Source organism: Hibiscus syriacus, unplaced genomic scaffold (genome assembly GCF_006381635.1).
Source record: "Hibiscus syriacus cultivar Baekdansim isolate YM2019G1 unplaced genomic scaffold, ASM638163v2 tig00113724_pilon, whole genome shotgun sequence".
In the NCBI taxonomy this organism is placed as follows: domain Eukaryota; kingdom Viridiplantae; phylum Streptophyta; class Magnoliopsida; order Malvales; family Malvaceae; genus Hibiscus; species Hibiscus syriacus.
The window spans coordinates 1,371,942-1,386,001 of record NW_024063470.1 but is presented as its reverse complement, the minus strand read 5'-3'; the positions used below and the strand labels follow the sequence as shown (position 1 = coordinate 1,386,001).

Here is a 14,060-nt window from a genome sequence, read left to right as displayed (position 1 = left end):
TTTAATTCTACTTTACTCAAAATAATCAATAATAACTTTGTTAGTTTGGAAATATTTCTCCAAACAGTTTTTTTAGGTAACTTTTCTAATGCAAAAGCATCATTTTTCTAATTTCTTAGTTGAATCAATATTTGAACATATACTGCATTATATTATCCCACAGAATAATCAGAAAAACAATTTAAATCAATAATCATTTTTCAAATATGAAATTTTAACTAATAATAAGAACAATTTTACATTTTAAACGAAGTTTTAAGTCAAAAACATTTTCACAAGTATTCATAAACATTATATCTATATTGAAAAAAAGTTTGAATAAACAACTGCAGTTAGATGTGATAGCGTAGAACTGAATTTATTTAGATCAGTTTGGTTCATATAATTACCCTAGATATCATTCAATAATTTTTAAAGTTCAAGTGCCAACATATACGAGCTCTTCTCCTACCAAAGACGGGAACAATGTTAATCTCATTTGTCGCAAATAAATAGGGTACAAATTTCCTCTTAAACTAGAAGAAATTAATATCTAAGCAAACTATGTATAATTGCCCAAATTCCAAAATTTTCAAACAATTTCAGAACATAAACTATACTGCAAAGGTTTAAGAGAATTTCGGAATTTAACTCTGTAACTATCGTCTTAATCAATCACTATAGTTTTCCCAGTATATTCGGTGGGCTCCTTTCGTATTCAGATTTAAGAAAATTCATACACAGACATGCTTCAGCAAGAAGCTTTGGCGGAGGCAATGATGGATTCATTGGGTGAGACAGAGAAGATATAAAACAAACAATTTTTAACAAGAGTCTGTGCAGCAAGAACTATATTACTAACATTTTGCACTATGGCAAAATAAAATAAAAACTTCTAAGTCAACCTTAATGCCATCTCTTGAAGAAGGGCTCGCTTCTGCGACGTGTTGATTATGTGGTTTGTTTCGGCACTCTCGAGCACATTGGTTATTATAGCAGCTGCATGACCTAGACGTTCCTCGGCTGTCCTCCTCAACATGAAGGCCTGTCCATGTCATATAGTTCGAATTTAGAACACTAGCTCATTAGTAAGTGAAAATCATCAATAAAAGATAACTCGGGTCAAATTAATTGAAAAGGAACACTCGTTGATCGATTCTTTTATAATTTTAGAAGATGAACAAAGCACTCGTCGAGGAATCAAGTGATACGTAAAGGGAATAACGATATAACTTGAAAAACAAACCAAGTGTTTTGTGCATGAGAGAGGGAGAAAGACCTGTCCGTGATGTGATATGGTCAATGTACATGGCTGCTGAGACCAAGGTTCTCCATCAATTTGAACAGGCAATGCAGCAAAGATCTGTATTTTAATTGACTGTCCTTGTGCAAGTCTACGGGCACGAGAAAGCCCCACCTGAATAGCACAAAAAATATAAGCAGTTCCCAAAACTCTTTAGGCGAAGTTTTCGGAACTCAAACCAAAAGAAGAAACAAAAACATAAAACATTAAGAAGAAAGTTGAATCAAAGACATTATAAATATTTTGCTGTCCAGCAGAAAAGAAAGGAAAATGGCTTGAATTATTCCATCTCATGTGTACGGCACGCAATCTACAGTATAAATATAAACTTTACACTCATGACATGGTATGCCAAAACCAAGTTCCTATAGGCATTAGTACGTCAACTTAGGTAGAACTTTGTTTCGTGCACCTTCTATAAAGGCAAGATATAATTTTAACACTAAAGCATCACCAGCCTTCCTCAAGGGCTAGATTACCTGCAGCGTTCCGAGGTGCCAAGCTCCATATGCTCACAACCTCTAGTATTTTATCATGCATAGATTGAGGATCAAAATTTTCATAAGTCTCATCCTCATTTTGCCAAAGGTCTACACCTCCCATGTAGCTTCCAATGTTTCCAACCAGTACCCCTTCAGCATCCTGTATAGATTTAGAATAGCATCATAATAACATTTACAGTATGTGTAATCAATGGTTATTTGCACCATTAGAACACTTTAGCATAAATCTATAAACAATTTACCGAAATTATTTCCAAAAACCAGAAACAATTTGAGAGACACGGTTGATAAAAACAAGTGTTGGTCAAATAATTTTAAACAAGTTTTCAGTTAGAAGCAACGGCTGTGATTTAATCTGATCTTTTATTATTTTTAAAATATATACAAAATATCATATTTACGTATATGTGTGTAAAATTCAAAATGTTAAGAAAAATTCTTCTGAACGATTATCACACGGTGTCCACATTTTCACAAGTATAACTAAATAAAAGATGGCATCCATACCTCAGGAACCTCTATTTCAACACCATCCACCTCTACTCTAACTTGCCAAGAAAAGTCTGCAAACGTCCTATCCATTATACTCTTAGCACCTTCTCTTGCATAAAGCACTTTATTCATAAACTGCAGGTATATTGAGGCAAATTCAGCAATATGGAATTGTATAACAAATAAGACAAGATTATCAGGCATGCAAAAGTTACTACAAAGAAAACAAAGTCCAAATACATCCAATTCATTTAGATCTTCAATTTTCTGTTTGTATGCACTTCAAAGCTGTAGGTTATGCAATAAATAAGTTAGTATTTTAATATAACACTAAGGTGGTGTTTGTTTTCACTGTGCAACCTCTTCAAACCACTTATGTCTGCGTCGCGCAGACCACGCGCAGACATTAGGCTTCGCTGACTGTTTGTTTTTTAGAAGACAGAAGCTCTTCAAACGTCTGCGCGAGCTCTTCTTGGTGCATACTTGGGTTTATGTCTTTAAAGGTCTTCAAACATTTTCAAGAACAATTATAAAATATAGTTATTTATTAAAATAATTTTAAATAATTTAATAAGGTTATTTATTTTAAAATAATTTATTTTAAAATAATTTATTATAAAATAATTTATTTTAATTTTTTTTAAAATAATTTATTATAAAATAATTTATTTTAATTTTTTAAAATAATTTATTATAAAATAATTATTATAAAATAGATTGATTTATTTTAAAATAATTTATTTTAAATAATTTATTAGTATGGATTGATTTATTTTAAATAATTTATTAGTATGTATTGATTTATTTTAAAATAGATTGATTTATTTTAAATAATTTATTAGTATCGATTGATTTTTTTAAAATATAGATTGATTTATTATTGTAGTTGTATGGATGATTTATTTTAAATAATTTATTAGTATGGATTGATTTATTTTAAATAATTTATTTGTATATATTGATTTATTTTAAATATGGATTGATTTATAATTGTAGTTGTATAGATTGATTTATTTTAAATAATTTATTAGTAGATTGATTTATTTTAAATATGGATTGATTTATTTTAAATAATTTATTAGTATGAACTGATTTATTTTAAATAATTTATTTGTATAGATTGATTTATTTTAAAATATGGATTGATTTATTATTGTAGTTGTATGGATTGATTTATTATTGTAGTTGTATGAATTGATTTATTTTAAATACTTTATTAGTATAGATTGATTTATTTTAAATAATTTATTATTGTAGTTGTATGGATTATTTAAATTTCAGTATTGTAAAACTAAAATTATTTAAATCTCAGTATTGCAAAACTCTTTTAAATTTAAAAAATCAGTTTATTTATATTCAGTTCATTTTAGCAGTCTGCAGACGTTAAAACAAAGAGTCTTCTTCTTGCAGACTGTAGACTTTTGGTCCACCTCTTCTGCTGCAGATGCCTGCAGATGTGGTCCGCAGACTGCAGACTTTTTACCTCTGCAAAACAAACACCACCTAACTCTTAGAAAGTTAGATAGATAAGGATAACTACTAAGTAGTTTACTTCTAATAGAAAACTTACTCCTAACTTTTCCTATAAAAAAATGTATATCCACCATTCACAATATATAATAAAAAGAGTTCCTTTTCTTCTCCAGTATGTTGTTTACTCTTTATCAACATGGTATCAGCTAGGTGTCCGATCATTCACCTAAATCTAGCCGATTTTTTTTCTTTTTCTTTTTTTACCCTAAATCTAGCCGTCGATCATGAATTCCACTTTTTCATCGGAGGTCACTTCGAAAGTCCTCATTAATTCACCCCAATCTGATGTTTCTTCAACCTCTATCACCTGTCACCGATTGAATGGTGACAATTAAATCCCTCACTCTCAAACTACTACTCGGCCAATGAAGGGGAGACCTTGGTGTGACTATTGTAAGAAGGTTGGCCATCTGAGGGATTCCTGTTGGAAATTACATGGCAAGCCTACTGATGAGAAGTCTTCAAAACAGCATCAACAACGTGATACTCAAGAAAACTGTGCTGTGAATACTGATTTACAAGGAAGTTCGTTTACTAAAAAACAAATGGAAGAGTTGCAGCAGTTTTTTAGTCAGTTAAACACTCATTCCCAATCAGTACCTGCACGTAGAATTCCTTCTGCTACTTTGGCTAATGCATCCACCACTCCTACTTGGGTTGTGGATTCTGGTGCAAGTGATCATATGACAGGTGATCTTCGGCTCTTTCACACTTTTCATGCCGACTCGTCTATCTCTCATATTCGAACAGCTGATGGTTCTCTATCCGGTGTTGCTGGTCATGGGTCTATTCGAATAAATCAGGACATTTTGTTATCTCATGTTCTTTATGTTTCCAATCTTACTTGCAATCTTATCTCCATTAGCAAGTTGTCTGCCGATTTATGTTGTATCACGAAATTTAACTCTGATTTTTGTGAATTTCAGGATTCTAGCTCGGGGAAAGTGATTGGAAGTGCTAGGCTTTGTGGGGTCTTTACCTACTTCCTGCAACTTTATTTTCCCATCCATCTACGTTATACAACAATTTCCTTTACTTGAACCTTCAACCGATATTATGTTAATGCATTTTTGTTTAGGACATCCCAGTTTCTTTTATCTTGCAAAATTGTTTCCACATTTGTTTGTCAATAAGAGTCCAAAATCTTTTTCTTGTGATATTTGTCCACTTGCTAAACAAGCTAGGAGTGTTATCTACCTTCTCTATATAAACTGTCCAAACCATTTACCATGATCCATAGTGATATTTGGGGACCATCTTGGGTTGCATCTTTATATGGGTTTCGGTGGTTTATTTCATTTATTGATGATTACACTCGTACTACCTGGACCTTTCTCATGAAAACCAAATCTGAAGCTTGTGAAATATTTAAACGATTGATTGAAACCCAATTTCAGTGTTCAATCCAAATGTTTCATTCTGACAATGGTAGTGAGTATTTTGCCAATGTTTTGGGTTCTTTCTTTCAGGAAACTGGGATTATTCATCTTACTTCGTGTGTCAATTCTCCTCAACAAAATGGGATTGTTGAGCGAAAAACAGGCATCTTCTTGAGGTTACTCGGTCTCTACTTTTTTCCACAAATGTTCCTAACTATTTTTGGGGAAGCCCTTTTAACTGCCACTTATTTGATTAATTGTCTCCCTAGTAAACCGTTATAATTTAAGTGTCCGAGATATGTTTTTCTTCAGTTTTTTCCCAATTTTAAACCGATGACTTCATTGTTACCCCTTAGAGTTTTTGGTTGTACTGTGTTCGTTCATAACAATGTTCCTTTCAGGTCCAAATTAGATCCTCGAGCATTTCAGTGTGTGTTTCTGGGTTATTCATCGACTCAAAAGGGCTTTCGGTGTTATTATCCTCGTACAAAGAAATTCTTTATTACTATGGACGTTACTTTCTTTGAAAAAACACCTCTTTTCCTTAAAACTGCTATTCAGGAGGAGTCATATAATGAATATCAGTTTATTGACTCACAACAATTGTCACTTGATTTGCAACCAGCTCTTTTTGATCAACCAGCACCGTCAAACCAGTTAAACCAATCGAATAAGCCTACAAAATCGCTACAGCCAGACCTAACAACACTATCGACCCAAAAAACGTATCCTTGCCAAACCAGTCCACCGAAACACATTTACCTCGCATGATCAACATATCACTTCACCTCAAATACCTCAATCCGAGTTGCAGATTTACAAGAGACGACAAAAACCAATTTCTAAATCAATCTTTGAACCTAATCCCGAGTCTCCCACACAGCATGGACACTGTCTTGAACCGAAACCGAACGAGAATCCTTTGGAGAATGAAGAAGGTAATCAGAGTTCTTCCGCTGAATTAAATGCTTTAATTGATGATAATGACTTGCCAATTGCTCAAAGGAAAGGAGTAAGAAAATGCAAAAATTATCCAATTGAGAGATTTGTTGCATATGGAAAGCTAACGCCTTGTTTTAAGAACTTTACAGCAAGTGTAGATAGCATTACTGTTCCAGATACGGTGAAAGAAGCATTGAAAGATCCCAAGTGGAAAAAGGCAGTAAAGAGGAATTAAAAGCACTGGAGAACAACATACTTGGATTATAGTTGATCTTCCGAAAGATAAAAAATCAGTCGGCTGCAAATGGGTATTCACGGTAAAATACAAAGCTGATGGTAGCATTGAAAGATATAAGGCAAGATTAGTGGCGAAAGGATTCACTCAATCTTTTGGAGTTGATTATCATGAAACGTTTGCTCCGGTAGCAAAACTAAACACTGTGAGAGTGTTACTGTCATTAGCAGTTAATGAGAATTAGGTGCTTCATCAGTTAGACATCAAAAACGCATTTCTAAACGGAAACTTGGAGGAGGAAGTATATATGCGAATTCCACCGGGTGTAAAGAGTAATACAGGAAAGCATGTAGATTACTAAAGTCCTTGTATGGACTTAAGCAATCTCCAAGAGCCTGGTTTGACAGATTTACAAGGTGATTATTCAGGATGGTTACAAGCAATGTCAATCATCACACTTTATTTGTCAAAACATCTTCAAACAACAAAAAGGCAATTTTGATTGTCTATGTGGATGATATCATTCTAACAGGTGATGATTGTATGGAGATAGAAAGATTGAAAAAGCTACTAGCGAAGGAGTTCGAAACCAAAGACTTGGGAACTTTACGATATTTTTTAGGCATGGAGGTTGCAAGGTCAAAAGAAGGAATAGTGATCAACTAAAGGAAATATATCCTTGATCTACTATCAGAAAGTGGAATGAAGGGATGTAAGCCTGCTGAAACACCCATGGAAGCAAATCTGAAGCTAAGGAGAGAAGAATTGGGAAGTCCTGTGAACAAAGAACAGTATCAAAGGCTAGTAGGTAAACTAATTTATTTATCACTTACTAGACCTGATATTGCGTTCCTTGTCAGTATAGTGAGTCAATATATGATCCAAGAGAAGAACATTTAGAGGCTGTGAATAGAATTCTAAGATACTTGAAAATGACACCAGGACATGGATTAATTTTTAGAAAGAGTAATGATAGAACAGTAAGAATTTTTTCGGATTCAAGCTGGGCAGGTGAATTAACAGATAAAGATCTACAACTGGTTATTGTTCATTTGTTTGGGGAAATCTGGTTACTTGGAGAAGCAAAAACAGGCGGTGGTGTCTCGAAGTAGTGCAGAAGCAGAATTTAGAGCAATGGCACTTGGAATTTGCGAATGAATTTGGCTTCAAAGAATGTTAACTGAGCTGGGGTTATGTGTCAACAAATGGTTTGAACTTCAAAGTGACAGTAAATCTACAATAAGTATTGCAAAGAATCCAGTTCATCATGACCGAACGAAGCATTTGGAGATTAACAGACATTTCATCTCTGAAAAGGTGAATGGTGGAACGGTGAAGCTCAATTATGTTTCAACGAAGAATCAGTTAGCAAATATTCTCACCAAAGCACTTCCAAGAATTACCTTTGATGAGATTATATCCAAGTTGGGTCTTTTCAACATTTACTCCCCAACTTGAGGGGGAGTGTAGGTTATGCAATAGATAAGTTAGTATTTAATATAACACTAACTCTTAGAAAGTTAGATAAGGATAACTACTAAGTAGTTTACTTCTAATAGAAAACTTACTCCTAACTTTTCGTATAAAAAGATGTATTTTCACCATTCACAATATATAATAAAAAGAGTTCCTTTTCTTCTCCACTATGTTGTGTACTCTTTATCAACAAAAGTTATTTGTCATTACAGCCTCCCTGGTTTACACTTGTGTTGATAATTTGTAATGAGATGGAAATCTGCATATAAAATACGCAAAGACTGTGTTTCACCAGTTAATATAAGATCTCTGCATTATTTAGATTGTAACAACATGCAGAGAGTAAGTGTCTACTCCGAGGAACAAGTATACATTTCCAACTTTCACAATTGTAGCATTATATTTACATTTCTAAAACCATGTATCTATAATATGTAAAGGGAAAAGATAAGAAAGTTCGAGCTATCATAATCAGGTAGGCTGAAATTAAAAATCATTTTTCAGTTGAACAATCTACATAATTAGTCCATAAATCGTTACACTTATTTTGCATAGCACTTGAAAAGCATATTGCAAGAAGATGATAACAACCTGATTATAGAACTTCTCAGGATTCTCCTCTCGCAAGTTGTGAATGTCCAAAGCGACCTTCGCATCACAACCAATCCCTGTAAGAGAATCATAAAGCATGACAAGACTACCAAGTTATAATAAGTGAACAGAGATAAGACGCTGAAAATACCACTACACTCATCTAACCAAGAAAATCAAACAAGATAAATCTACCAGCCAGCCAGCCAAATTACCAAGTGACCAATCTGAATGATTTTCTCAATTTCAGGATATCGTAGACAGATATTTACAAGATATCATTGAAAGATATTTATAGATATAATGCAACATGCAACCAAATCCAAATCAAGCAAACCACAAACCCTCTAATGGGTCAAATTTTCAACGTGACAATCTAGATGTTGAACTTAATCAGATTCTAGAAGACTAAAAGGAACAAGTCTGCATACCTAGATAATTGTTCATAAATTTTGGTGACTGAAGTGGCTTCCCCTGTTGGTTCAAAATAGCTACTTTCCAGCGGTCAAGAATTGTCACTGCAGCATGCTCTATGTCCTGCAAGACTGTGCAGAGCCCCCCTTGTCTTTCCACTGAGCCCAAACCACCACCCCATGACAATACCCTTGCCAGATCATTTCCAGTTCCAGCAGGGAGAATTGCAACTGGAGGTGGTGAAACAAAATTTTGCTTGTCTAATGCATTAAGAACCCAACCAACAGTACCATCCCCACCACATACAAGTATCCTAAAATGAGGAACCTTTCTGAATGAAAAGAGACCCATCTCTGGTCCCCGTGTTGAACTCAATTCAAAAACCTGAATGGGCAAAACCCTCAAAAACATGAAAATGAAAAACCAACAAATGACTTTGACCAATTTTAAGGAGAATACACAAACGAAAGCATCAAACTGCAAAACAAGTCAAAAACATGAAAACAGAAACAACAAGAAGTTCTGACGAATTTTAAAGAGAAAACCCTTCAAAACGCCAAATCAGAAAACATATTGACAACTATGAAAGTCACGAACCAAACCTAAAATCAGATCAGCTAGAACATAATTAAAAAGAAAAGCAATCCATGTAGTGGTGACAGCAGTTGTAATTATAAGGTTATCAATTCACTAAGAAACCCAAGAAAAATACCTGCATTGGGCATCATCTTCCAAGAATTTGAGGGAAGTCAATCCTGGCATGTAATGGTGTGTGTAATTACAGTTTTTCTATCTCACTTTTCTATTAACTCTAGTATGATATGGCAAACCAATAATCCAAAACTCTCCCTAACTTGAGAGGCTGTTCTGGTTACTCTTCAAATTCAAGTGAGTCTACCAGTCATTTGAAATGAGCAAATAGCCAAAACAGATGAATGATACTAAATTTAACTATTGTCACTAATATGGTATTAAATGCTAAGTTTTATCAAGTTTAGCTAGCATCACTTCTTATAATCTGTTGGGGTGTTAATGCACTTCTCGAAAAGCAAGTAATGTTTTTTTGACAAAGAAAAAGCAAATAAATTATCTCATCAGAGAAGAGGGAGTTTAAATTCATTTTAACCCATAATTCCTCTCCTACACAACTACCCATCCTCACCGGTCACCATCAAATACCAATAAGTAAATGAAATACACGAGCATTAATTTTTTTTAAAAAAATCATGGATAGTCAATCAAACCTGAACAGGATTCAACAGAAGGTTCAAGCGCTGCCTGAGGGAATTTCCACACCGGGCACCACTCTTCTTATTGATGAAAACCAGTAATGGTCTCGCATCTGGTGGTAAATCAATCACCTCATATCTTTGCTTCATCCTTGATACTTGAGACTCATCCTTCAGATTAATTGATCCACTTCTTTTGATACGAGGCTTTGACACTATTTTCATATCATTGCAGTTCTTTCTATTGCATGAGAACCATTTACGTTTTGTGGGGTATCAGAAGTGCCCTCTGTTGAGGTGTCACAGACGCTACCATTACTACGTGTATCAACAGTGGTTTTATTATTATGCTTGTGCTTCTTGCTCTGATTCCTAATGGTTTCTCGTACCGAAGAAGCTAACTCATTTGCACCATGTGTGATTGAGCTCAGAAATCCAGAACTGGGGCTCAATTTCTTAACATAAAGAGGTGAGAGAATCAACCTTCTGAATGGTCCTAAATCACAAATTTTATCAGGTTTATTAGACATGCTACTGTGACAGTCCACATGTATGAGTCGTTGGCACCAAAAGCAACACCATATAGGAGAACCACTAAGGAAAGACCCGCTGCATGTCTCTTCACAATAGCTACAGAATGATGCTTCATCAGGTTGATCAGTAAGCTCTGTCCATCGAACTGCCCACTGGTGCATCTCATGCTCAAACCCAATCATAGACACACACTTACAATCCTTCTGTGCACGTGAAGAGCAGCTCAAATGAGCCACTGCACCACATATGCTACAACGGTGAATGAAACTATCTGAAGCAAACATAGGTCCTAGAGTTTGGGAAGGTGACATTGACTTCAAACAAGCACAGCAATTTATATTCTTTGCACGGGATACAGATTCCAGCTCCCAAGTATGAGGAGCACCAGGAACCTTATGCTTGGCCTCCGGGTTTTTCTTTGACAGGGCTACAGCTTTCATCCAACTTAAGTTAATATTTCTTCTCCACTGGAAAGCTGTGTAAACAATAGTCAAAATACCAACAAGGCCAGCAATAACACTAGAGAGAATGAATAAATGTGAAACAACTTGCATTTCGGTCGGACTCTTGTCAGTCCAACCGGGATACACCATCCATTCTTCGTCCATTTTTCAAAACTTATACAGCAACATTACCGTCACTAACAAGCACTCCACCACCAAATCCACATATGTCAAAGCAAAAAGCTCCTTATAACAAAAGCTTGCCAGATGCTACCCGGGGCTATAACAATCCATATTCATAATTCTTACATCATCTCATTAGGTTCACTTCTCCTGTCTCACAGAAATACTAGAAGCTCTTTTTCCCTAAGAAAAATGCCTAGCCATTGAGAAAAGACGAGCAATGTCAAAATTAAGTGACGTAAGTTACAATGCATAAAATCATATAGGTAAATCTAACATAACTTCCAAATAATCACCGGAGCATTAAAATCAATTATATAGATTTCTAACTCTAAGAAGAATACCTAGCCTTTGAGAAAAACGGAAAATTATAAAATCATAAAAGAACGACTTAAAATACATAAAATCAAAAGGAAATTTTCAGCTTAAATCCGATAATAAATGCCAGAGCTATAAAAAGAAAGGACAAAGTTTAAAAAATAATAATTATATTGATTTCTAAAATGTATAAAATACACTCTTCGAGCTATGGAGAAAAAAAATTATAATTAAGTTTCGCAGTAAGAAAAATAAACCCTGGTTCGCAGTGAAGTGAGCTTGAAATTCATCCTTTTTTTCTTAGCAACCAAACAGCGAATCCGTATATAATAACTAAATCAATCTGACACGCAAGAACAAGAAACAAAATCATTCGAAGATAAAATAAAAAGGAAAACAGAGACTTACAGAAGCGGCCAACGGGAGAGAGTATCGATGAAATCACAGGCAGAAAACGCTAAGGCAAAAGGAATTTATATTATATATAGAGGGAGAGAGAGAAAGAAACAGTGGGAAAATCGAGATTCGAAAAGCCAAAACTCAAATTTCAAGCTTTTACCCCTTAGAAAAATATTCGACATTTTTCAAAACTCAAAATACAATAAAATTAAATCAGCTTTCATTAAGTCCTTCAATAATGAAAATTAAATATAACTAAAAGGATTTTTATGAATTTGGAGCGAACAAGGGTATGTTCGGCGTGTGCAGAGTGCAGATTTTGAATTTTGATTTAACTGCCACGTGCTGTTAAAAGAGTGTAGGTGGTACAGAAATTGGGTCCCATCTCAGGTGTAAGCGTCATGGGTGGCCTGTTAAGCTGTCGACAGGAAGTAAGAGACACGTGTGAGCGAATCAAACGAGAACACATGTGGATTTATTTAAACTATACAAAATAAATTTATAAAAATGATTAAATATGTAAATATTGTGTTAAAATTATATAATATTAGTTATTGGAAAACATGGAACACGGTTATAATAAGAAAATATAAATAAAAATAGAATTACCTACTAAATTTATGTTTTGATCTTTTTCTATTTAAATTTGACATTTCATAATTTATATTTAATTAAATTAATTTTAATAATTGAATTTTAAATAGGGTTAACTACACAGATGATCACTTATCTTTGTGTTTTATTCATTTTTTATCATTGATTTCAAAAAGCATAAGATATGGTCATTTTCGTTTTTATTTAATTAAGATGTGGTCACTTCGAGTTAACTGTCGTTAATAGCAGTTAAATATTTTGACATAACCACACATTTGAGTTCATTTTTATTTAATTAAGATGTAGTCACTCTTAGTTAACTGTTGTTAACATCAGTTAAATATTTTGATATAATCACATACTTGGTCATTGTTATTTATATATTCTCTCAATTTAGTTATACTTTTAATAAACTAAAACAAATTATATATTTTTAAATGAAAATAAAATATTTTAAAATTAAATTAATAATAAAATATATTTAATAAGTTAATATAAAAATATTTTTAAATTAATATATATAAAATTATGTTATATATAATCTGGGTCACATGTACTCAATTCATATTTTTTTATTTTTTCTTTAAATTATATTATTTTAAAAAAATATATAGAAAAATTCTAAAATTTAAAATGTAAAGTATGTATATATATATATATATATATATATATATATATATATATATATATATATATATATAATCCATGCATAATTTTAAAAATTCAAATTACATAATTGAAAATAAAATTTATTAAAAATTAAAATAAAAAACACAATTAAATTTCAAATGTTTTGAAGTTAAAATAAATATTTAAAAATTAATTTAGAATGTTAATGTGAAATAATTTAAGAAATTAAAAATTTATAACGTTATGATGTCAAAATTTAAGAAATTAGGATTTTAGAATGTTAGTGAAATATTTTGAGAATTATAAATAAATATAAAATATATATATATATATATATATATATATATATAATAAATAAGTTACCGAGTGGGCGGGTACCCGGTTAATCAACATTTTGTGAGAGGCCCAACCTAGAAATCAAAAAAAAATAGAGGCTCTAGTTCCCAACCTGAAAAATCGAGTATTTTGTTATAAATACTTGGTATTTTTTAACGGGGTCGGTGGGTCGAAGGGTAGGGTTAATCAGGTTGGGTATTTTTGAACACCCCAACGTGACATGATATGTGGCTTTAATCGATTGGAGGATTAAATTTATTTTTAATTTATTATAAGTATGACTAAATTAAGATAATATGTAAACAACATGACTATGACTAAATTAAGATAATATGTAAACAACATGACTAAATGTGTTATTATATCAAATATTTAACTGTTATTAACGACATTTAACTCGGGGTGACCACATCTTAATTAAATAAAAATAAAATTGACCAAATCTTAATTAAATAAAAAAGAAAGTGATCATAACTTATGTTTTTTGAAATCATTGACCAAAAATAAATAAAACACGAAAAAATTATCATCAATGTAGTTAACCCTT

At 32.8% G+C, this 14,060-nt stretch overlaps 1 pseudogene; it reads right to left on the bottom strand.

Moving 5' to 3' along the window:
* Positions 1-658: 658 nt before the first annotated feature.
* Positions 659-12,178, bottom strand: LOC120187309 (annotated as a pseudogene).
* Between the last annotated feature and the right edge of the window lie 1,882 nt (positions 12,179-14,060).